Source organism: Peromyscus californicus, unplaced genomic scaffold (genome assembly GCF_007827085.1).
Source record: "Peromyscus californicus insignis strain IS unplaced genomic scaffold, ASM782708v3 Scaffold_20__1_contigs__length_68692818, whole genome shotgun sequence".
Classification (NCBI taxonomy): domain Eukaryota; kingdom Metazoa; phylum Chordata; class Mammalia; order Rodentia; family Cricetidae; genus Peromyscus; species Peromyscus californicus.
This window is the reverse complement of record NW_026294503.1, coordinates 28062848-28088313: the sequence shown is the minus strand read 5'-3', so window position 1 is coordinate 28088313 and position 25466 is coordinate 28062848. Positions and strand designations below refer to the sequence as shown.

Sequence of the window (25466 nt, the reverse complement as noted above, 5' to 3'; positions counted from 1 at the left end):
CTAGAGAAGAAAGAGGCTCAGATTTTTTTTCACTTCAAATCTGTGCTGACCCTCTGGGGCTCCTAGCACCCCTGTATGGGGACAGGTCCAGGGTCCAGGCTTGAGGATCTAGGGAAACAGCCCCCCAAGGGCTAGAGTGTGTGCGTCCATCAGCACAGAAGCCCATTAAGGAAAACCAGTCTCGATAATAGCACTCAACAGGACACATGCCCCATCAGGCAGCTGACAAATGATTGAGGAGGTGAACCAGAAACAGAAATGCAGCCTACTCTTGCGGCCACAAGAGGGAAAGGCAGAGTGGCCAGGGGCCTTAGAGTCACCAGGACTAACATCACCACAACCAATGCCACCAGCACCAGCAGTACCAGAGCAGTAATACTGCCAACATCAAATGCGCCAGCGCCAACAGTGCTAATCATCCTGGTGAGATCTGTGGTCTCTGGGCCTGGTGCTGCAGGCTGTAGATCCTAGAAGCTACATTCAGGTGTCTGCCTGTCTTGCATATGTCATCCTATAGAAAGTGTCATAATGACCCTTTCCTTCCCAAGCACCTCAGCTTAGAAGGAAAATCCACATAGTTTTGAAGATGCAGGCCAGAAGAAAAAAGGTGACCTGCCCCACGTTACAGTCACTAAAGGGGATAAGAAGGAAGCGGAAGTCACATCTCTCAGCTCCAGGCAGTGTGGGTCCATGGCTGTGGAATCAGGCAACACTGTGTTCCCCGGGGACACATACTTTGCCTCTCTGCACTCATCCCTGTAACAGTAGCCCGGATGTCTAACAGTGTCTGTCTGCCCCATGGCTCTGTTCTGACGCATGTGTGGTTCAGTGTTTGCCAGGCATCCTGCACAGAGGCTGGCCTAATAAATGGTGATATTTGCTACATCCGTGTCCAAAGGATGTAGCCTCGAGCCACCGTCTTATTTCTCACCGTTATGGTTCTGTGTGGTTTTTTTTTTTTTTTTTTTTTTTTTTGAGCCGGAGCCCACCCTCGCCCTCTTGTGAGAAGCAGGAGATAAAGAGAACCACCACAAAAGGGTCATTCGAGGGAGTAACCAATAAACAAAGAGAAAGGGAGCTGCGAGCCGTGTGATAAGTGAGGTGCAGCTGTCACAAAAGGAGAATGGGGGGAGAGGGTATAAAGACATGAAGAGGCTAAGCGCTTCAACGGCCCCTCCCTGACATGACTCCACTCACCACCCCGGCTCAGGCAGATCCATAAGCAGTGCTCCAAACGCCCCATCCAACAAGGCCTCACTTCCTCAAAGCACAGATCCCCCTAGACCATGTGTGCTGTTCTCCCAGCCTGATCCAACTCCAGCCCCAGTACCAGCCCTGGGGCTCAAGTCCTAAAGGAGTCCCTAAAGTCTTTTTTCTCAGGTAGAGAAAAGAGGACTCTAGGTTTTAAGGGCTCAAGAGCAACTACAAGAGTAAATCCCACCACTTACACCTCCAGACCTAGAAGAAAAATTTCCCCCTTCAGCTGACCCTACTGGTCCTGCCCAAAACACCAAGCAGCCTTGCCTCTAGCTTCTAGCTTGGCCTTCTCTGGCATATACCTATGCAAATCACAAGCCTCAAGGCTCTTGACTATAGACTGGAGACACACGACCCACCTGAGGGACTGCTGGACCCCATTACACACTTGTTCTGAAAGACCATGGTCCTATTCTCTGGGGGGCTGCAAGAAAATCAACTCTGCTGCACCAATGTACTTACTATGTGTCTAGCTTTTAAGCAAGACAGTAAGGCTCTCAGACTCCTAAAGCATAAAGTCAGTGCACATCCAAGAACTATGAATAACAGCAGACCATAACCACAGGACTCTGTTTGCATAAGCAGCTCAAGAAGACCCGCCTAAGAGTTTATCACTGTCACACTGGACCTAGAAGCCCATCCCAAGCAGACCCTAGCTCAAGTGCCACTTTGGCAGCCAAATGGTGACCCTGAGCACTATGCTGCTTCCTCCTGGAGCTACCACTCACAGTCCTGTGGGTAGCCTGGCACTACAGTGAACATCCCTGGGTTCTACCAACCTTGCAACCCCCGAAGGGCCAAGCTTTCTGCCAGTAAACTGCAGAACCATGAGAGCCTCGGTTGTCAAGTCCACTACTCCCTCCCTCCAGCTGGCAGAAGGCTCCTTTTCCTTGCTGATTGCAGGCCTGAAGCTCAGCCTTCCCATGGGTTTCAAGAAATATGACCCTTAACGGACTATCCAAGCCAACCCACAGTGTCTGGTGCAAAGTCTGGCACTGTTTACCAAGCTGTGCTCAGAAATTTTTCAGGGCCGAGTGACACTCACCCTCCCCAGGAGCTGCCCTGCACTGGTACTGCCCTGACCCTGTGTCAAGCTTCGGGCACATGTTCTGCACGTAATTCCAACCCTATGATAGAAGAGAATACAAACTTCAGCCATGCTGAAGAGGGGCACCCAACCGTCACTTGTCCTGAGTCACATAGGGTGGTAGAGGTTTAAACCCAGAACAGCCACCTGCAGACACACACATCCCACGGTGGTAACAACCATTTGGTCTCATGTTCTCAGCTCTAGGCATAGAGCCAAGAAATGATTCTATTGTGTTTGTCTCCGCCATGGAACTGCCAGTCTGAATGCATTAACCATCACATCTTCATCTATCTCAGAGTACCCACTGAGTCTCAGAGACACAGACATCCTCCTCAGGCTTCAAGACACTTAGTCTAGAGGACAAAAACAGAAATAAGAACCTTCAATCAGTAAGTAACCATCAACATGGGGAATAAGGGTGGCTCCAGGGAGGATTCTCTTTTTCTCGTTATTATTATTGTTGCTGTTGTTGTTATTTGGTTTTTGTTTGTTTGTTTGTTTTCATTGTATATCAGCCCTGGCTGTCCTGGAACTTACTCTGTAGACCAGGCTGGCTTCCAACTCAGAGATCTGCCTCCTGGGATTAAAGGTATGTACCACCGCCCCCCCACCCCACCCCCCAGCTCTTATTTTGTAATTAGAAAGACTTTTACTTTTTGTCTTTCTCCCATAGGTTCCCGGCATCACACCAGATACATAAATGGACACAGAGGACAGCAGATCTTCTCCTAACAGTCACATCAATAGAGAGCTCTCAACTACCAGCCAGGACAGCCTGGCCTGAAGCACAGGAACATGCCAGAGACACTTCGTCAAAAGGAGATGGGTCTTGGGGACTTACATTTTAGAGGGAGTGCCAGGATGCCCGAGAGATCAGAGCCAATAGTCTCATGGAGTCAAGGGTAGAGATACAGTCTTCTCAGCTATGGTCCTTGTCCCCAGTGGGCATCCAGGCTCAAAGAATCTGTTAGGCCACTTGTAGCATCCCAAGGCAAGCCAGGTGTGTTATTCCGGAAGCTGCATCCACCAGCATTACTCCCCAGGCAACTGCATCTTCCTGTAAATCCACAGGGTTGGGAAAGTCCCCAAGTGAGGCTCCATGTGGTCCGCAAGCACAGCCTGCTGGAGGGCATCTTCGTACCATAGTCATGTGAAGGTCAGGCCTGAGACAAGGGAGGAGAAGAAAACAGTGTTGGCACGATCTCAGACTACAGCAGCAAGCACTACTCCTTCCTTTTATTTGACACTGAGCTGCGCACAAAACACTCCCTGTGACACTGGTACCCAAATACAGGTGAGTGGGAGGCCTAGGGGGAAAGGATGTGGTAGGAGAAGAGCCTTCAGGGAGTGCCACTAAGCCATTTGCTACTCTCCAGTAAGAGCAGTTTAGCTGCAGGAGGATGCACAGAGCTGCCCCCGGAGGAGGAGGAGAGTTGGACCTGACTGTGCCCACAGTGTTGATGAAGAGCGAGTTATTGGCTTGCCCGGACTCACAAAAGACAGGCCTGGCACCTAGCCAGGCTCTCTTGCAGGTCTGAAAGGTCCCAGTAGGGAGCTACTAGGCTTAGAGGCTTAGGGGTCAGCTGGTCGGAAGTCAGTCTTTGTTTTGTTTCTTTTTAAAGGCGACCGCATAAGGCTGGCCTGGTTCCAGGTCCTGCCCTGCTCTATGAGCTGTTTCTACAGGACAGGGCCTGGGGCGTGTTACTTCTCTTATTCATTCAGCAATTCCTGGGTCCTTTTCGGCTGATCCAGCTACTATGTCTTTGGCTCCTCAATCCAGTGCATTCACATTATCCCAGAGATCACAGAGTTTGGGGTCTGGACTTCCCCAGCCACCTGAGAGCACTAATGGTCCTTCCCGGAGCATCTGTCATTCATCCTGCTAGGAGTCCTGGCCTACCACATCCCACATAACGCCCCAACCATCTGGGATTCTCTAACAAAGTTTACAGAATAATACTTGGAGGCACAGACCATTGAGGGTAATTCACACTAGTCCGAGAGCATCCAGAAGCTAGGCAGTCTGTCTTCCGATGTCTGAGCCTCCATAAGGTGTCCTGCGTTGTCCTGTGAGGAATGCCTATCCAAGATAGCTCTAACTAAAAACTCAGATATTTCACACATATGCAATCCCATTTCATCTTCACACATGCACACAAAGCTGTGGGTTATAAACTGTCATTATTTGGTTGCTGAGATAAGAAACTTGAGGTCCAGGGCAGCAACTGAGAGGAGCCTGTAGTCCATTCTGTCAAAGGGGAAGACATACAGAGGAGAGGCTGCAGGGTGTGGAGGGGGGCGAGGCAGCTATGATTTACACCATAGCCTCAGTTAACAGTAGGGGAGAAGAGGGGGAGCGCATTATTAAATATTTACTGAAGCCCACAGGCAAATCTGAAACCAGGTTTATTTTGTCGTGGTCAAGTCCATTAAAGTTCTGTCACCTGAGGAAGAATTATCACATGGCTGGTTGAGTATTACTGTAGCCAACTGGTAGCTTTTGACCAAGGGCAGAGGCGGCAGCATGGATGCTCAGGAGAAAATGGACCACACCATACTCTCACCTGCCAGACAATATTATGGGGGGCTTGCTACATGAGGGCTTGAGGCATCCTCAAACCCAAATGCCTCGCTCATAGAGAGCATTCTCATTGCACCTACTGCTTACATGCCGTGGAGCTAAAATCGAGAAGACAGACCCCAGGGACCAGCCACTTCATGGAGAAGACAGGCATTCTGTAGAAGATGATTGTTTAAAAGTGATACACACGGAGGAAGCCAGGCGGTGGTGGCATACGCCTTTGATTCCAGCACTCAGGAGGCAGAGTCAGGCGAATCTCTGTGAATTCACGGCCAGTCTGGTCTACACAGCAAGTTCCAGAACAGCCAGAGCTGTTACACAGAGAAACCCTGTCTTGAAAAGCAAAAAAAAAAACAAAAACAAAAAAACAAAAAAAGGAGGGGGGCTTCCACAGGGACACTGTCATACAAGTCTACTTATGTGGAGTAGACGCATGCCCTTTGGGTCTAGTTTCTCTGCCTCAACGCATCATCTTCTCACAGCCTACTGCGGTCAGCTGGCCATGCCTGGAAGGCATCCAGGAGGAGGCTCATCAGGAAGCACGCTCTAACTTAGTGACACACAAATGGCCCCACTATAAAATACAGCCTCGGGGCCTTTCTCTTGGCTGGGTCTCTTTCCTCCCCGGCTCCCAGATTGTCAGGCCCAAATGTGTCACTTCCTTCGTGACCCTCCCTCCTGGATATTGGTTCCAGCTGACCCCTTCCAGCAGACACTGGTAAGAAACACAAGCTGCTTCTGTCCCCTACGAGACACCCACAAAGGAAAGACCTGTCTTGGTGTGTCGACCCCCTTGAACACGGGAGAACTGAGGAATGCTTTGCAAGCTGCAGGGTCAGTCCAAGGTGCGGTCCCCAGAGAAGGAGAGACAGATTCCTGGCATCCGTTTTATGTCTCAGTGTGTATGACTCCGTGTTCTCCCCTCTCTTCCTCAAGGTCGTCTCCACACTACATGTATGTATGTATGCACACACATCTGAGTTTCTCACTCCACTTCTCTATCTTCCCTAACTGTCCACTCTGCTGTTAATGTCAGTAGATGTCAATTCTAATGCCTGGGTAATTCAGCCAAAGGACCACAGTACTGACTGCAGGACCTGAAAAACAGTCCTGGGAGGTCAGGCTGGCCCAGCCTCACTGCCCTCCACCCCCTCTCAGTTGGAAAATTAAGATTTCTTAAACACAGCAAAGAAGACATCTCCTTCCCTCCCTCGCTGGAATACAAAAGCAGCAGTCACCAAGACACTTCTCTGTATTTCAGGGACCAGGTCTTGTCTACCCCGGGAAGACTCATCAGGATCTGATACTAGACAATGCTGTAAGTATCCTCCTGCAGACTCCATTTTTGCTTACTTCCTTTCTTCCCCAAGGTGCTGGATTAACAGGGATCAGCTGCTTTAGAATTCCTGAGCCATCCAGCACTGGTTCCTCCTCACACCCATGCATTCAGGAAATAGAACATGAAGTGACCCAGTAAGCAGAGTGGGACCCAATAAGCCAGAACGTGAGTCCCCACGTGGAGTCATGGCCTTTGTGGTCTCTGACACATCCTTTGAAAGTATCTCTTTGACGCACTGAGGAGATGTTTCTATAGAGTCAGAACTGGATTCTACATGGTAGCTCACAGTCTGTCCTAGGGGATACGACACCCTTTTCTGACCTCCACTAGCACCAGGCACACCCATGGTGCACATACATGACATGTAGACAGAATACCCAATGAGTAATATAAATCTTTAAAAAGAAAGAAAGACAGCTGGGCAGTGGTGGCACATGCCTTTAATCCCAGCACTTGGGAGGCAGAGGCAGGCAGATCTCTATGAGTTCAAGGCCAGCCTAGTCTACAGAGAGAATTCTATGACAGCCAGGGCTACCCTGCCTTGACAAAAAAGCAAGGAAGGGAGGGAGGAAGGAAGGAAACAAAATGAAAAAGAAAGAAAACAAAAAGGAAAGAAGGAAAGAAGGAAAGAAGGAAGGAAGGAAGGAAGGAAGGAAGGAAGGAAGGAAGGAAGGAAGGAAGGAAGGAAGGAAGGAAGGAAGGATTTCTGTTCAATTAAAAGAGAGGAGCCTCCTCTGGGTTCATCTGTTGAAATATACAGAACAGACAGAGTACTAAGCATGTAGTGCGCTCACAACTCAAGCAGAGTCACTATCACCCTGGACAATTGGGACCATCGTGAATGAAGCTTGAGAGATACAAACTGAACTCACTGGAGTTGGCTAAGGGAACAAAGTCTGTGAAGGTGGTTCACCTGGCTCTCCGATTTGACCCACTGAGACGAATGAGGGAGAGCAGCAGAGCACATCTAAGGGTGTGCCTATGAGGGTGTTTGCAGGAAGGCTTAACTAAGGGGGTCAGATCTGCTTTGAATGTAGATATTTCTATCCCATAGGCTTGGGTCTGTGTGAAAGAAATGGGAAAGGCAGCCTCTTGAAGGCATCTGCTTTTTCCTGACTGGTGGAAGAGCACCACTCTCCTATCACAATGGTCTTAGCCCTCTGAAACAGTGAGCTAGAATAAATCTGTGATGGCTACTCTTGGTTGTCAACTTGACTCCATTTGTAATTAACTAAACCCCAAATGACTGGACACACCCATGAGGGATTTTTTTTTATTCTTTTTTTGTTTTGTTTTTTTGTTTTGGTTGGTTGGTTGGTTGATTGGTTGATTGGTTGGTTGGTTTTTTTATTTGAGACAGAGTTTCTCTGTGTAGCCTTGGCTGTCCTGGAACTCACTATGTAGACCAGGCTGGCCTCAGACTCATAGAGATCCATCAGCATCTGCCTCCCAATGGCTGGGATTAAAGGTGTAAGTGTGCCACAACATCCAGCTTGAGAGATTTTTTTTTTCTTAATGAAATCATTTGAATTGGGAAGACCCACTTCTAATCCAGATCTTTGGCATGAGAGAACACACCCTTAATTCAGATATTTTGCATTGGGAAGACCCACCTTTAATCTGGACCACACTTTCTGCTGACAGCGTATACAAAGGACATAAAAGAAGGAAGCTTGGCTCTCACTAGCAAGTCCATTCCTTCACAGGCATTACAACCTACTTGTTTGGGATTCCGGTGTATACTGAAGAGCAGCTGAGACAACCAGTCTCATGAACTGAACAACTACTGGATTCTTGGACCTTTCACTGGTAGATAGTCATTGCTGGACTAGTTGAACCATAGCCTGTATGCCATTCTGATGGGATTTATTATATACATTGTGTGTGTATATATATATATCATAAATATACATACATATCCATTCTGTAAGTTCTGTTCTTCTAGAAAACCCTGACTAATACAAAATCTTTCATTTAAACTGTTTTTTCCCTCTCAAGTGTTTGTTCATAGACATAATAAAACTGACTCACACAAAGGGTTTGGTTTCCTTATTTACAAGACTGCTCAGAACAGAGCAGGCAGGCCCACCTGCTCCTGGGGGGCACTCTAAGCTTTAGCTGGGGAGAACAGATGCAGGCTAGTTAAGGACTTCCTACCACCGCTGGAGAAGCCGATAAAGGAGTTAAACCTCCTTGCTCAGTTCTCCCCCAGCCACTAAGAGTACTAAGTATAAGACACTCTCCCCAGGACCTCAAGGTTACCTCGGGACACCCCTCTCCTGGAGTATGAGAAGGACTCAGAGGGGCAGCCTCTGGGCCACAGGAAGTTGAGAGAGAAAGTAGTCAGCTCCCTGCAGGCTGGAGGAAGACCACAGGAATGTCAAGAAAGGGAAGGGTTAGTATGTAGTGAGGAGGATGAGGACTTTCTTTTCTATCCCAGGACACAGCTAGTTGTCTCATCTGATTCTAACCCGCTTAACATTCAGGCCACAGTGATGAGGATTCCCCAAGCTCATATCCATAGAGCATCATGGAGACAGAGGCCTTGCATACCAATAGCCCCAGCACAGTGAAACCTCCTACCACCCCTAGCAGGCAGGAACCAGCCCCATCCCTGCACTGAGAGCAGAATGAGTCACAGGAATGATGATAAGATGGACTGGAATGAAGGCTCCCTATCCCAACCCATAGACATTCCATTCCAGCTACTACTGCATAGCACATTTCACACAATAACCTTCTTCTGGACCCGTCCATCCCCTTAGCGACTTCTCATTCAACAAAGCCCTTTTCATCCCCCACATAGCCACTCCCAATCTTCTCATAATCCCTTATGACTGACCCCAAGACTAATCCATCACTGTCCCTTCCTAGTGCCCCCAGGGCAGGACATCATTGATTTTTAAACCCCAAGCCTGTTGTCATCTCGGGTCCATTGGTGTAGTATGGACTTCAGTACGTAGAAGTAGGATGTTCTAAAAACATGAGGACACAGATGTATTCTCTTCAGCCTGAGCCCCACATTGCTTGGCACATCCCAAGACCTCTCTCAGTCGTAAAGCGGTGAGTGCCTAGGACCATGACAAAGCCTCAGATCCACATCATCTAATGAGCCTGGCAGCTGCTCAGTGTTCAGGGAACATCATGAGACCAGACATGCTGGCACACACTTGTAATTCCTGTATGCTGAAGCAGGGGGATCACAGATTCAAACTCCGTCTGACCTACAGAATTAGTTCAAAGGCTAGCAGTTAAGCAATACTCTATCTTGATTTTTTTTTTTTAATCTTAAGGGGCTCAGTTGAGGATTGTAGCTCCATTGTAAGAGTGCTTCTTGAAGGACTGGAGAAATGGCTCAGTAGTTAAGAGCACTGGCTGCTCTTCCAGAGGACCCGGGGTTCAATTCCCAGCACTCACATGGCACCTCACAACTATCTGTAAACTCAAGTTCCAGGGGATCCAACACCTTCACAGACATACATGCAGGCAATATACCAATGTACAGAAAATAAAAATAAATTTTTTAAAAAACAGTGCTTATTGAGCATGTATAAAGATCTCGAGTTCAACCTATAGCGCTGCATAAAATAGGTCAAAGTGGTATTTATTTGGCATCCGGGCATTTCGGAGACAGAGGCAGGGAGATTAGAAGTTAACAGTCCTCAGTTCCATGGTAAGTTAGAGTGAGTTCAAGGCTGGCCTGGCTACATGATCCTCTGTGTGTGTGTGTGTGTGTGTGTGTGTGTGTGTGTGTGTGTGTGTGTGTGTGTGTTGGGGGGGAGCATCCCTAGGAAACAAATGAACTCATAAGAGGAATACTATGTTTCAGTCAGTGAACAATCTGTATCTTTACTTATCAGTACAATGTCTCAGAATATGCTATGTAAAAAAGACAGTTGCCATTTTGATACGATGTGAATATTACAAATAATATTTGTACCTATTAGTAAATGAACTTTAAAAAAATAAATAAAATCTGACAGCAGGGCTCAGTAAGTAAAGGTACCTGCTGTCAAGCATCGTAATTCCTGGGATGAGAACCAAATCCTGCAAGCCGGCCTCTGGTTTCCATGGATGTGCTGCGACCTGTGTGCCCACATGCACATATTCACACATATAAATAAAGAGGTGTAATTTTTAAAAACAAATAAATTGGAGGCTGGAGAGGTTTAGTGGTCATGAGAATGTATTGCTTTTATAGCACCTGGATTTGGTTCCTAGCACCCACATGGTGACTCAATCATCCACAGCTCCAGTTGCAGGGGGATCTGTTGCCTTCTTCTGACTTCCAAAAGCACCAGGTGTGCATATGGTACACATCCATATGCAGGCAAAATAATCATGCATGTAAAATAAACAAGTGTACCATAATTGTTTTTTAGGCAAGAGATATCTTTTTTTTTTAGGCAAGAGAAAACTCAATGGTAGACTGCTTACTTCGCAGGCACGGGGCCCTAGATCCAATCCCCCACAATAAGGGGGACAAAATATCACAGATGTCTAGTAGAAGAATTAGACATTTGTGCCTACCTACCATGTACTTGACCAGAGCAATAGAGGTTACTCTTAGTGATGAGAGAGCAGAAGGTCCCACTGGGAAAGAGGCCAACAGAGATGGGAACAGATCCCATGGGTGTATGTCTCCCACAGAGCCCAGGCTCTGTAAAGAGCATGCTGCTGTCTACATCATTGCTCACAGTGCACACCAGGGAGGTTGTTCAGTATTTCTAAGCAACCACCTTGCTCTCGGACCCACTCATCTACAGCTTCACCTTCCAGGGTCTCAGCCACTCATGGCCAAAGAAAATGAAAATCTCCGGAAATAAGCAACTTACCAACTTACATTTTATTATGACTGTAATTACTCTATTATAAGTTGCTGTTGCCTATTTCTTGTTATAGTTACCTTACAAATTAAAGTGTATTCAAGATACATCTGCAGAGGAAAAACAGTGTCTAAAGGTCTCAGGACCAGCTGTGGTTTTAGGCATCCGTGGAGGGTCTTGCAGCGGTACTGCCTGCGGACAAGGAAGCGAAGGGATGAACTTTCCACAGGGCTGCTGGGAGGAACAAGTGAAATAACCCCCCGAGGTGTGCACAGCAGGTCCCTTCCGCACAGAGAACATTAGCTCTCATTACCATTAGCCACAAGTGGTTCATCAGCAAAATGAATACTAGTCATGATGGTTTCTCAGCAGCCAAGATGCACCTTCAGGAAAGATGCTGAATTCAGAGTCTCCTGGCTGCTCACCTTCCGAGTAGGTTAAGGAGAAGAAAATGTCATTCCCTCAGGGACTTGAAGGGACTAGGCACAAGGCCTGCTGAACAGGTAATTAGGCTCAAGGTGAACTGAGCATGCATGCTGGGAATGGCTGCATGTCAAGGAAGAGGACCACACTGGGGTTGAGGCTGCCCAGGATTTCTCAGCAAATCTGGGAAGAATGCACCAGAAGCTAGAGTAAGGCCTAGGACCCGGGATGCCACAAGCCCCACAGGCTGAATGCCTGCTGCTCTGTGTCCTTGCCTAACCCAGACAGGCCAGCTGTGCAGGCCAACACTAGCAAGCGTGAGGGCAGGGAAGGTTAGGAGCCAGTAGGAAAGCACTTAGTTCGAGCAGCAGTAGCAGTCAGGGTACTCCCTAATCCCTCTTCTCTCCTGCATCTGGATTCCCAGACAGGAATACAGCAGGGGGCAGGAAGGAGTGAGGACAAAGACCGGGCCCTACTGAGCCCACAAAATGAGGCAGCTTCACCAAATGCCTCCTTGTGACTGCCATCTCCTCTGGTGGCAGAACTGTCCCCACTACAGCCTGAAGGAAGATACAGACATCAGGCTAGGCTTCCTATGCAAGGTTCTCTGACTCCTTCCATTTCTTGCCAAAAGACAGGGATAGTACCTTCCACACCTCTGTAGGGTCCAAAGTTGCTTGTAATGGGCATATACTTCTGATACAACCAGAAAAGTGGCTGCGGATACGATGAGTGATTTTGTCTTTCCATAAGCACCCGGAGCTAAAGTGTGAAGATACTCTTCTTTGGATGTGTAAGAACAGTTCGTGGCTGTCAGTCAAACAGCACTGCAAAGGGACAGCACGATGACTCAGCACTTAAAAGTGCTAGCCACTGAGCCTAATGGCCCGAGTTCCATTTCTGGAACCCACATGGTAAAAGGAGAGAACTGACTCTTGTCCTCTGACTTCCACATCTGCACTGTGATACGTATACACACACACACCCACACACACACACATAAATATTTGCAGGATGTAAGGCTCCAAAATGTGCATACCAACTATCTTTCTTCTTGCAGATGCCTAACACATACACTGAGAAGCAGTCACATACTCCTAACAGGCTCTATTTGAAGTAAGCGTGGGGTCCTAGGCACCAGGAGTCCCAACAGTTTAGACCCCAACAAGACTTGTAGGACTTGGGTATACCGCACTCATGTACCAAGCCACAGGTACCATTCTTGGCCCAGAGTAAACCAGATGTGGTGTTGCACACCAGTAATCTCAGTACAGGGAAGGTGGAGGAAGGCAGATGAGAAGGTCAAGGTAGTTCTTGACTACACTCCAGGCTGGCTAGACCAGGTTACATGAGACCCAATCTCAAAAAGTGAAACAAAGCAAAAACAGACTTGCAAACAGATACCCACCCAGTTAGCTACCCCTGGCACGCATACACCCCAAACTGATGAGGCAATAGGAATGGGGTGAAGAAGGGAGGGTGTGTGTTTTTCCATTTCGGAAACAGCCACAGAACCAAAACAATCTCTCAGAGGCCAGACTTCCTACCCTGAAAAGCAAGGCTATTGTTGCAGGGCAACGGACTGTGTTCAATACTCCACTAGCCTCCTTGGGTGCTTGCGTGTATGTGGCACATATCCAGACAAGCATACACACACATATACATAAATAAAAGCAAATTTCATTTTTTCTTAAACAATAAGGACTAATGTGCTAGTTTGCTTTCTATTGCAACAATAAAATACTGACCAAAAGCAACCTGGGGAAGAGAGGTTTGATTTCATTTTATAGCTCCCAATCACGGTGCATCACTGAGGCAAGTCAGGGCAGAAACGCAAGGCCAAGATACCCAAAGCAGGAACTGAGGCAGAGGCCATGGAAGAATGCTGGCTACTGACTTGCTCCCTGTGGCTTGCTCGGCTTGCTTTCTTATACCTTCTAGCACTACCTACCCAGGGATGGCACTGTCCATAGTGAGCTGGGCCCTCCCACATTAATCATTAAGCAGGAAAATGCCCCTCACAGACTTGCCTTCTATAGGCCATTCTATAGTTAATTCCCTAACGAATGTTCCCTCTTCGCAGATACCACGCACTTGTGTCAGGTTGACAAAAAAACAACCCATCACAGCTGAGATCCCCAACTGTGCACTATGACCATACAGGCATCATAGCATTTGGCCATTACCATGACCCAAAACACGTTGCACTTCCCAGGCAAGGCTCTCTGCTCTGGAGCCCTGTGTTTTACCATCTACTCAAGATCCTTCAGTGAGTGGTGGGAGATGGTTCCACTAGCAGAAGAGGCAGGCTGTCTAGACATTTCAATTGCTCTCAGAACTCCAGCAGAGGATTTGGAACAAAATGGCGGTGTCCCACTGTGAGCTTCATAGTCATTCACGTTCGCAGGAAAGCATATGCGTAAAAGGGGGAAGGGTGCTACCATATTCTCATTCCATGTCCCCCACACACGGGGAGAGTCCCATTCTGTGAGGGGTACTATCAGGTACTTAACAAGTCACTCTATAGTGGGTATCTCACACCACAAGAAACATATTCCCTCAGTTCTGGAGGTGAAGAAGTCCACATCCCAGGAAGAGTGGGCTCTTCTCTTCTGGAGGCTCTCTGGCATAATCTTCCTACAGAGCCCTCAGGCCTTGTCATTCACTGGCTTGTGGCGCCATCTCTCCCATCTCTACCTTCCCTTATCATCTGGCCTTTCCCCTGCACCCCTAAGACTGCCCCTCCCTTTGTCTTGCTCCAACACCAATCCCTGGCTACAGAGTTTACCAGAATCCAATTCTGAGGTAGGCTAGAAAGGTCAAGAAGACCTTGGGGATGAGACAACTTACAAAGAAGCCCCTGAGTCTGGAACCCAGCCGAAACCTTTGTCAGCAGAGGGTCAAGAACTTCAGCACAATTCACAACTCTTGAGGCTTTCCTGCCTTCCCAGCCTCCACCTGCAATCTTCCAGGAATCTCACTAGGAACTCCACTTACAGGGACAGGACATACACAAAGAGTCTTGTGCAACCCTGGTGGCTCCTGGCTTTACCTTATCAGACTCTAATTGCACCCAAGGAATCTCTGGAGTCACTTCAGGATATCATCTCTTATCAAAAGAGAGAAGGTGTGTGTGGGGGGGGGAGGCTCTCCCTCTTGGAAGAGCCTGCATCTCACTTGGGTATGTCTTGATTTTCCCTGTTTTCACTTGGGTGTGTGTCTTCCTTTCCTCTCACTAGACCACTCTGGCCTCGAACTCACAGAGACCCATCTGCCTCTGCCTCTCGAGTGCTGGGATTAAAGGCCTGTGCTACCACACCCAGCACCTCTTTTTCTCTTAATCCTCATGCCTAAACCTATATTAAACTATTTTTAATAACATAAGTGACACTGGTTCACTAAACTGGTCCTAAAATTCTTTTCAGTGTTGAAGCCATAAACCTAAGTTTGGCCTGAGTCAAGATCTCTAAAAATACTACTGGACCCCTTGGGCTAGTGGAGGTGGCAGTGTAGAGCTGTGTTCCTACCTTACCCCCCCCCCCGCCCCATTTTCTTACTGCTGACAATATGAACTCACTTAAAATAATTATGTCACAAGCATCCCGCTGTCCAAACAATGGCACATTCTGGGGCTAGTTTGGATACCAATGTGGGAGGGGGTCCTGTCAACCCAGATTAATCTTCCATTGTGTTTTCACATAAAGTAAGATTTGTGGCCAACTATGTCCTTTTCTCATAAGGGAAGATTAATGGCTGAATACGATACTGCCTATTTTAATCCCAGCACTCAAGAGGCTGAGTGAAGCAGGAGGAGAGCAGCTACTTGAAAGTTACCACTTACTGGGCGGTGGTGGCACACGCCTTTAAAACCAGCACTCAGGAGGTAGAGACAGGCGGGTCTCTGAGATTGAGCCCAGCCTGGTCTACAGAGTGAGTTCCAGGACAGCCAGGGCTGTACAGAGAAACCCTGTCTTGAAAAACAAACAAAAAAACAAAGGCAGTTAGCATGAAACACAAAGAGTAAGAAAGGAGGAGAGAAGAAGAAAAGAGTGGGGAAGGGAAGGAGAGAAACTGTTCCTGGGGTTTGGTACTCTGGATCAGTTTCTTACTTAACAAAGCTAATAGATGGGCTGGAGAGACGGCCCAGCGGTTAAGAGCACTGGCTGCTCTTGCAGAGGACCCAGGTTCAATTCCCAGTACCCACGTGGCAGCTCACGACTGTCTGTATGTAACTCCAATTCCAGGAGATCCAACACCCTCACACAGACATACATGCAGGCCAAACACCAAAGCACATAAAATAAAGATTAATAAATTCTTAAAATACAAAATAAAATAAAACTTGCAGATGATAAACAGTCTCCAAGGGGAGGGCATGAAGCTGTTGGCAACGGTAACATGCAGGTCCTTAGGTTCTCGAGGGCAAAGGAACAGTGAGGAAAGAGCTTGCTGGAAACAGTTGATGTTATCTGATGTCTTTTATCACTTGGCTTTTGATATTAGGCAAATACTGCAAGGCTTAAAACTAGGTAATGAGAATTAATTAAGACCTGATGGCATTAGCATCATTATTATTTAATAATAAAGAATAAGAATGGCAGCGTCATGACTTACTAATGACTGCTTAAACATTTCATTGCAGTATGCAATATTCAAAGCACAAACCTGTAATACACAACCTGCAGTTCACTGGAGCTTAATTCCAACCCCAGGCCCAGCCCTCTGGTCACAAAACATCTCTGCCATCAGCAGAGTCCTAAGCTGTATATATTACTGACCTTGCCTGGCAGGTGGGACTCCTCCATATCCAAGTACCACACAGAGAGTATAAGGGTCTGCTCCAAAGTAAAAAGGGTGGTATTAAAAAGTTACCTGGGGCTGGAGAGATGGCTCAGAGGTTAAGAGCACTGGCTGCTCTTCCAAGAGGTCCTCAGTTTAATTCCCAGCAACCACATGGTGGCTCACAACCATCTGTAATGAGATCTGGTGCCTTCTTCTGGACTGCAGGCATACGTGCAGGCAGAGAACAGTGTATACATAATAAATAAATAAATGAATGAATGAATAATAAATAAAATAAAATAAAAAAGTTACCTATGTTCAGAAGAAGGAAGAGGATATAGGACCATTAAAAATGCATCACGCACTGCAATGTAGGAAACTGATATTCCTACACAACGATCCAACGAAATTCTCCCAGGGAAGCTGTGTGACTTCACACTGGGATCTAGAAATATGCACGGTGCTTGTTTCTAAGTTTTCTTCTTTTCGGGGAGTGAAGAGTGGCAGACCCTCCAGGTTTACCATACTGGCTTTTCTAGGAACTTGATGTGTGTGACCTTGGACCATGGACTAATTTCTCTCCTAGTACCAGCATCCAGGCCTGCTTGGAATCAAATGAGTCAGTATTTGTAAAAGGCTTGGAATAGTAGCCTAGCTGCAGAAATGCTATCCTATGCTAGACAGAATAATTTTTCATGTTATAATAAGAAAATATGGTAAAGGTCAAGAAAAAAAAAAGTAGTCAAAAGCAGTGGGGATCAGGGACATCAACATAAGGAGCCTTTAATGATGTCTTGTGATGGTTTAGAGTGGCCTTCCCATGCCCCAGCCAAGTCTAACTACGTTATGGGGTGGTAAAGGACAGGTGACCCAAGCCTCTGGAATACACACAACAAAAGAGATGCTGGACGAAAGGTGACATCTCCAGCGATTTTAGCTTCAAATCTTAGTTTTTTAGTCCATTTCTTCTGGCCTCACCAGGTCCCCCATATCAATCGCCTCCCACCCCCACAGCACATGCATAAAAAATGAGATTGCACAGCCTCAAGGATTGTTCTCAGCATATCCTTTTCACCAGGAGCCCAGCTCTAGCCAAAGAGACAAGCAGGGCCTGCGAGGAAAGGCAGGGAGGGAGGAAATGCTAACTCAGCAGAACCAGCCCCTCCCAGCAGAGCATCCCCAGAGCTGAGGAGAAGGCCGGCAGCAGAGCTTCCCACTCATTGTTATTCCAGCCAGGTGTCTGCAGGCAGGCAACCCTGGGATACCGCAGAGGAATGTGAGTCTCGCACGAGATCGGAAGCAATACCCCCACCAATTGCCCAGCACCCCTTCCTGGGGGTAGGAGGAAATGAGGGATAAGGGTGGCTCTAAGCAGAGTTTCTGATGGGTCAGGCTTGCACATAAAAGATCTTGCCAGGCTGCTGTGTCTGGGGCCCTTCCTCCTCCTACTTACTAAGAAAGAGTACCCCTCCCCTTCTTCCTCCCAGACAATCTGACCTTGGCTAAGGCCAAAATACAAGCCTGGGCAGCATCTGGCCATTCCTAGCATTCTGGTAAGCAGGCCTGAGAGGATTGAGAAGGGCATGTGAGGCTGCTGAGCCTTTCCATAAGGTGAGCAGTCCAGGCCCTGGTACAGGTGACAGGCGAGCTTGGCTTTGCAGAGGTGTTTAATATCATTCCAGGAGGAGAATCCAATCCTCACACACAGTGTTCCTGAAAAAGTCATAAAGGCTTCCTTCTAAGGAAGCCCAAGGCTCCATAATGGCAGGTGAAGCCAACCTGGGGGGGGGGGGGGGGGGGGAGACAGGCTGAGTGAGCTCCAGGCAGACAAGGTGCTCTGTTTGCATCCCCGCCTCCGAAGACCAGCAGAGCACACCCCAGAAGGGCTGTAGCACAAGCTGAACCCCACACTGCTCGCCCTCTCCCCAATTCGGTACTCCCCTTTCAGATTTGCCCAGCCCACTACTATCTCTGTGACATGGGGTCTTCTTTCATCCTCCTACTCACATCTAAGTTTGCAACCCTCCCACCGGAAACTGAATGGGGTGGGGGTGGGGGCTGCATGGAGGACTCAGAGAGTAAAGACAGGAAGCAGCAGGACCCGCTGCGCAAATACCAGAACATTAAAGGCTGGGCGCCTGATAGATTGGAGGCACAAAATCAATTCAGAAAGCAGAAAGGTCTCAGGGCTGGGGCCACCTAGATCCATACCACCACCACCTCCCACACTGCCCTATGTCATCCTTTAAGTCACAGGCAAGAAAGGGTAGTGATGAGGTGGCAGCCGCATTCTCCACACTAGAAGCTGAGGAAGATGACGAAGCAACCGTTGGGACATACTTGCAGGAAGGAGAAAGCCAAGTTTTGGGCCATGAGCCAAAAGGTGCTCATCCCTCAGAGCTAAGCACATCCGTCCAGCATTTCCAAGCTGCTCAAAGAAATAGCACACAAGAGCACAGAGCAAGGATTCAAGCAGCAAGGCAGGATGGGAAGGGACTGACATTTCCAGCAACATGAGGTAAGGTCATCCAAGCCAGATGCCCAAGTGAGGGCTGGGCAGGCTATCACAGCAGAGGTAATGTGCACACATGGCCTTTTAAATTACCTATCCACAACACCTGGTTACTCATCAGACTGGCCTCATGGGCCACAACGATCACACTCAAGAAAACACCTGACATTGCCACACCCAAAGGACCTTTTAGCCTGGTGCTTCAGCACCCACTCCCGATGGGCTAATGCCAAGGTGACCACCAGATGCTTTGACTATTATATCCATACAAACCTATTAGCACACAGTTTGGGAAGTGGAAAAGTCCAAGACGCACGTCTCCAACCTTCCAATAGGAGTCTCGTGATGAGTGCTCTTTTCTGGAGGCTGCTGGGCAATTTCTGTTTCTCTGTTTCTTTGTCTTTTTTTTTGTTTTTGTTTTTTCGAGACAGGGTTTCTTTGTGTAGCTTTGCACCTTTCCTGGAACTCGCTTTGGAGACCAGGCTGGCCTTGAACTCACAGAGATCCGCCTGCCTCTGCCTCCCGAGTGTTAGGATTAAAGGCATGCGCCACCCCCGCCCGGCTGTCTTTTCTAACTTACAAAGGCTGCTCAATATCCCCTCATCTTCTAAGCCAGCAAACTTGTCCCGTTCTCTCTCTCTCTCTCTCTCTCTCTCTCTCTCTCTCTCTCTCTCTCTCTCTCTCTCTCTCTCGACAGTCTCTGTAGCCTTGACTGGCCTCGAACTCAGTGTGTCGCCAAGGATGAGCTTGAATTCCTAAGTGCTGCGATCACAGGAGTGTCCCATCATGCCTGGTCTGCGTAGGTGATTGAACATAGGATCTCTGAATCTTAGGGAGCCACTCTGTCAATCAACTGCAAAATCAAAATGTCCCTTGTTCATTGATTGCTTTTAAGACATACTTTATTTTTAGTTGTATGTCTGTGTCTGTGTGAAAGTATGTCCACCAGTGTGCAGGGGTCTGCAAAGCCAGAAGAGGGCATCAGATTCCTGAAGCTGGAGTTGTGAGATGCCTTGGAGTGGGGAGGGGACTGGGAACTCAATTCTGAATTTCCCTAAGAGCAATAAGTACTCTTAACTGCTGAGGCACTTCTCTAGCCTCACCCTCACCAACTTTCAAGGACTCCTGTCATTATACAGAGCCCACTGAATAATCCAAAATAACCCCTATTCAAGTTTACTCTTAAATGCAATCATGTACTGAATCCCCCTTTGCCATATAATGCTCCAGAAACATGGACATAGACATTTATTTGGGGGAAAACAAAATTCTGTCAGTCACTCACATTTACTTCAGACCCATCTGACTGGCACCTACAACTCTCCGTGTGAAAACAAGGCCCACCTTTATCCCATGAAATTTTGGGGGGTTCCAACCACCTCTTTATTCACAGGAGCCTAACTTATCCTGGGGCGCAGTGACCTGGTGCTCATTTCAGGATGAAGCCAGACACCCCAGATCTAGACGGATCATAGGTCCCATGGTCCCATTTGGAACATGAGAGAACCGTCTAGTCTATGATTATGAATTGGGCTTCTTAGTAGGGTCCCTAACAGTACACGGGTACTTCACCACATAAACCTGGTACTCCGAGGGATAAGAGGACCTACATTTTCAAATCACAAGACCTCCACTGAAAATTTTTCCAGTTTTGGAAATATTGCACCACAGGAAGTGGGGGGAGCACAGTCAAAGTACATTATACACCTGTATGAAAAGGTTCTAAGGAGCCAGGTCTGGAAGCACAAGGCCTGTAATGCCAGATACTCAGAGGCTGGCGTACAAAGTCACAAGTACAAGGCCAGCCTGGTCAACTTAGCAAGACACTGTTCCAAATAAAAGGGGAAGAAGGAGTAACGGGGTAAGGTTCAGCCATAGGGTGCCAGACTAACCTGCATGAGGCTCTCGGATCAGCCCCCAACACTGGAAAAATGCAACTAGTTACTATACACAACGACTATACACTAATAAAGAAAGGAGGGGGGCAAGGAGAGAGACAAGGAAGAAGAGGGGCAAGAGGGAAGAGAATGAGACTCTTTAGTACAGGTCTGCTCTGTAAAGAAGCAGGGAAAGCAGAAGACATCCACGAGATACGGGGCAAGGGCTCAAAAGAAGCATCCATCACTGAGTCTTGGTCGCAAACCTGAGGGCCGATCTCACCAGCTCCATCTGACAAGCAAGAAGGAAGCCAAGGCTCTCCAAGGCCTAGGTAGCATGCCCAAACTCCTAGAGCAGGAAGTTGACAGTGACCCTGATTCCAGCTGGCAGGGCTTTCCGGCGTCAAGCTTCCTCTTACCCTTGTCCCTCCTCCATAGAACCAAACCCGTGCTAACCCTCCCTGCAGTCACCTGCCAGCTCCCCACCCCTGGAGCCTTCCTTTCCTGCTCACTCTTTCTGGATCAACAGGACAGGGCCTGGAGTAGGGCAAGCAGAGTTCTCAGGAATTTGGTTTCACGGCTCAGTGTATGGTAACAGAAGTGCCTTTCCATGGCAGGCCTGGAGAGGCCACATGGTACGCAGGGGACAGGCGTGGCCTGGCCAAGGGGACACTGAAGCCAGCTGTCACTAGGTTCTCACCTGGAAGCCTTGTCTCAACCTTCCCCTAGTTCCCTCTACACTCTCATTAACCCAGAATGGCCAATGATTACAGACCCACAGAAACAAGCCCCTGGCGCCTGGACAACCTTTACTCCATTCACCTGAGGCACCAGGGAAAAGTCCAGAGCCCAGGTGCAAACAGGCTAGAGCTCTGGAGATTAAATACAGGCCCAGACACCTGTGTAAGTGTGGGGCTCGCTGCCTCCCAGCTGCGTGGCCTCCGGCAGGTCACTTCCCGTTCTGAATGTCAGCTCCCAAACAGACTGTGCTAGCAGCTGGCCTTACACAGGAAGCAGACCCGAGGAAGCCTCCAGCAAGGGCTGGACAATGGTCCAAACACTGGCACACTCATCAGAGAAAGTGCAAGAGGTGCTCTGAGGAAGTCTGAGCCCCCCAGAAGCTACAGAAGAGCATGGAGGGAGACTTCCCAGAATTTTTTTTTTTTTTTTTAAGTGAGCAGGATTTTGTATATCTGAAAACAGTGAGGAAGAAAAAGTCACTTATCTGAGAATATTTAAAACTGACAGCTCCAGGGTCGGGAGGGGGTCTGGGAAGAAGGGGGAGGGGTTGATGGAGGAGCAGGCCCTCACATTCACTTGCAAATCACAGTCTTTGGTCCCACAATCAGATGCAGAATTGTAAAGACACATCCACCAGAGAAATGGAGGCACTGGTTCCTGGAACAGCATGCCTAACAAAGGGGATGTGGGGACTCCCTAGTTCCTAACAACAGCAAAAGTTAATCAGAGGGGTCTTATGAACCAACCGGGGACGGGGGAGAGCACTAACACCATTGAGGGAAATGGGTTTACCAAACATGCACAGGTGATAAACAGGAAAAGCTACAGCCACAGAAGCCACTTTATAAGGAGGTTAAGAGGTCTGTCCTGTAGCCTCTAATTCAGTTATTAGTTTGCTATTTAGTGAAACTACCTATCAAATTAAGCTCTTTTTTTTGGTTTTTCGAGACAGGGTTTCTCTGTGTAGCTTTGCGCCTTTCCTGGAACTCACTTGGTAGCCCAGGCTGGCCGGCCTCAGACTCACAGAGATCTGTCTGGCTCTGCCTCCCCGAGTGTTGGGATTAAAGGCATGCGCCACCACCACCCGGCTTCAAATTAAGCTTTTCCTTCAGGTGTCTCATTCTTCCTTAGGATGCTCACACTTAGAAAACCACCCTGCCCCCATACACACACACACCACCACCACCACCACCACCACCACCACCACCACCACCACACAACAAAGAGTGGCTACTGGAGAAATATCTCCAAAGGAATCAGGCAGAAGGAAGATGGCCTCTTAAAAGCCCAGCTATTTCAGGAATAGCATCTCTGTCAAGAAAACAGCTGTATGTCGTGTGTGTGTGTGTGTGTGTGTGTGTGTGTGTGTGTGTGTGTGTGTCCAGTAAAAGGCGAAAGAAGTCTAACTGCCCAGCCGCATCAATGTGGCTGATCATGACAACAGCTGATACTGCCGGAGCCAACAGCAGTAGCAAGCACCCAATACTTGCCGTGGGACTGGTCCCAGGTAAGGAGCCAGAAGGATGCTCACCTGCTCATCCTCACAGCAGCTCCCGCCGGGATTCCTAGAAGAAACTAGGTTTGGAGCACCATTTCTGTATAGGTGCATAGTGAACATGGTAGACACACCACTCATGTCCCTAAAATTGTGACTGGCTTTAGGATATTGTCACAATACAATGATAAAACATCACAATATGGTATCAGCGGCTGGCAAGATGGCTCAGCAGTAGAGGTCCTTGCTGCTCAAGTGTGAAGGTGAGAACTCAATCCCTGGGACCCACATAAAGGTGGAAGGAGAGAACTGATATCACAACAAGCATTCCTAAGCACATATACACTAATAATAATAATAACAGTAGCAATGACAGTGAGCAATGACATAAAATATGAGGCCATCTAGAAGCAAAATGATAGGATGTCAAAGGTAAAAGGTATGGAACCTCAGGACAGCCAGGGATTGGTACTTGCTCTAGACATGTCATTCATTTTTCTGTTTCTACAAGCCTGCTCAAAAGAGAAGTGTTGTTGCCTCTTACAGAGTCCTTAATTGTGAGGGACATGATGGTGGTCCTGAAAAGTACTCAAAACTGTACTAGTGTGTGAGCACTGCACACCATTGGGCACATAGTTGGGATGGCAGCTGCGATCTGCCACATTGTGATGAGACCTGTGGGCAGAAGTACAGGTCCAACAGAAACTCATTTTGGGAAATGAGTAAACTAAGTAAACTAAGAAAGAATATGGACCACCGGGTTGATCAGCTGACAATTTAACAAGGATCTTTTGAGAGGCCTGTAGCCTGGTCTATCAATTACTCATGGAATTATGCCTCCTGGCCCTTGCCCACACAGTCACATAGAACCAATTCATCATGTAAGATTTAATTCAAACAATTGTCTAAGGGATTGTCCTAGGCCCCCCAAACTGAACACTCAACGCTCATGTACCCTTTTGATACAATGATGTACTATGATGGCTCAGTTTTAAACTTGCATCTCCACCCCCTATAAGTATAGACCTTATGGGCTCTTATTCAATGCCAAGTGTGTAGGGTCAGACAATGACCCTGTCAATGGCTACTGGAAGTGGTTTTGTGTAAGAATGTTTGGGTGGATAGATAGCTGTGTGGAAGGGTAGTTAAATGGAACAGTGCTAGGTAAGAAGGTATTTAAGTAGAAGGATGTTTAGGGGCTTAGAAAAACCACAACATAATGCTTTGACAGGCTGAATACTTTGAACTATAGGAGTTTAGAAAGCCTTGGACGTAAGAGCTTACAGACTTTTTCTTGTCCCATTGATTCTGTCTCTTTTTCATTCTCCCACAGTTTTGGGGCATTGAAACTCACAGGATTCCTGTTCCTCAAGGCAGGTGATAGAACCTAGAACCCCTGTTCCTAAAAGCAAGTCATAAACCTAGGCGTGCCACTCTAACTTCATATGTCTACTGTCTTGTGAATGACCATGAACTCTCTCACTCACTCTCATTTCAGGGGGTTCCAGCTCACACCTAGAAAGAAGCAATGTATGCTGTGGTGGTTTGAATGAAAATAACCTCCACTGGCTCATTGGGAGTGGCATTATTTGAAAGGATTAAGACCTGTGGCCTTGTGTGAGGAAGTGTGTCACTGGAGTGGTCTTTAAGGTTTTGGAAGCTCAGGTTCTCAAGCTTGCTGCCTGACAAGGTGTAGAACTCTCAGCTGCCTCTCCAGCACGATGTCTGCCTGCCTTGTTTCCAGCCATGATGATAACGGATTAAACTTTGAACTATAAGCCAGCCCCAATTAAATGTTTCCCTTTATAAGAGTTGCCATGGTCATGGCATCTCTTCACAGCAATAGAAACCGTAACTAAGACACATGCAGAATGGCCAGAGGGATCTGAGCAGACAGGCTGCTAGGTCTCACCTCTTAGTCTGTGACTGTTAGATCAGACACTTCTGTTCAATCACATCTCTACAATACAGTGCATACCACTTCAAACCAGAGGATAAAAGTAGTTTTCTCAGAATCTTCTGTGTCCTTGGTTGTTTATTTCTGAAGGTTCCCCAAATAACATAAAAGTTTAATTAAACACATTTGGGAGTACAACTCAGTGGTAGACTGCTTGCCTAACAGATGTGAAGCCCTGGGTTCAATCTCAGTACGATAGATAGATAGATAGATAGATAGATAGATAGATAGATAGATAGATAGATAGATAGATAGATAGGAAAGAAAAAAAGAAAGAAAGAAAGAAAGAAAGAAAGAAAGAAAGAAAGAAAAGGCAGAAAGAAAAAAATTATGCTTTGCTCCTGCTAATGCACATTTTATTATGAACATGTCAGCTATGATCCTTTCAACAGGTAAGGAAAAGCATCCTGTGTCTCTGTCCCTAGGGCTGGGTTGTCAGAGGGGCTCTTACTTGCAAGGGTGACTAGATGCAAGGCTGAATGGGTGGAAAGGTGGCTGTGTGGAATAAACTATAGTAGAATTGTTGGAAGAAAAAGAACGTGGACCATGTGAGGATGTAGGCATGAAAGTACAGGTATGATGTGCA

At 47.5% G+C, this 25466-nt stretch overlaps 1 long non-coding RNA gene across 6 annotated transcripts in view; it reads right to left on the bottom strand.

The window, feature by feature from the left end:
• Window positions 1–25466, bottom strand: part of LOC128116555 (uncharacterized) — a 215108-nt gene that overhangs the window by 142212 nt on the left and 47430 nt on the right. For all 6 annotated transcript variants that reach the window (XR_008220506.1, XR_008220502.1, XR_008220503.1 and 3 more), the window contains exon 2: window positions 3189–3510. This is a non-coding gene — a long non-coding RNA (uncharacterized LOC128116555). The remainder of the gene's footprint in view (window positions 1–3188; window positions 3511–25466) is intronic.